Below are 599 nucleotides of genomic sequence, written 5' to 3'. Positions count from 1 at the left end.
CTTTATGAATTTTATTACTTTTATTATTTTTACAAAATTTAAAAAATATTAAAAATAAAAACAAAACTTAAATGCACATTATTTTTTTATTGCTCAGTTTGTTTCATCTTTTTTTCTTTTTCTCTTGAAAAAAAAAGAATTAAAAAGTTTAAAGTTGAACTAAAAAATTGAAAATAAAAGAAAAAAGAAGAAAAGAAAAAAAAATTATGATTTCAAAAGGCATTGATGATAACAATAACAGACGATGCAAATGAACGATAGAAGAGAATCAACTGCAGAGGTGAAAACAAAAGCAGTAGCACCTTCTTCTATACTTTATAAACTATTAGGAGAATTACAAGGTACAGATTTATTTGTACAGATAATTTTTTTATTCATATCGAAAACAATGTGTGTTTATAAATCTGCAAGATAACGTAAGAGAGAAAGTAGAATTATAGTTAATACACTTTAATAGTTTAATTACGGAATATTATTTTTATCAAAAAAAAAAGAAAAAAATATAAAATAACATGAAATTTATTTTTGAGAATGAGTATGTGTATATAGAAGAAAGAGTAAGACATTCTCTCTAAATATTAAATACACTTTGCCCTTCA

This window comes from Arachis ipaensis, chromosome B09 (assembly GCF_000816755.2).
Source record: "Arachis ipaensis cultivar K30076 chromosome B09, Araip1.1, whole genome shotgun sequence".
Lineage (NCBI taxonomy): Eukaryota > Viridiplantae > Streptophyta > Magnoliopsida > Fabales > Fabaceae > Arachis > Arachis ipaensis.
The sequence above is the reverse complement of the archived record's forward strand: the minus strand, read 5'-3'. Positions refer to the sequence as shown.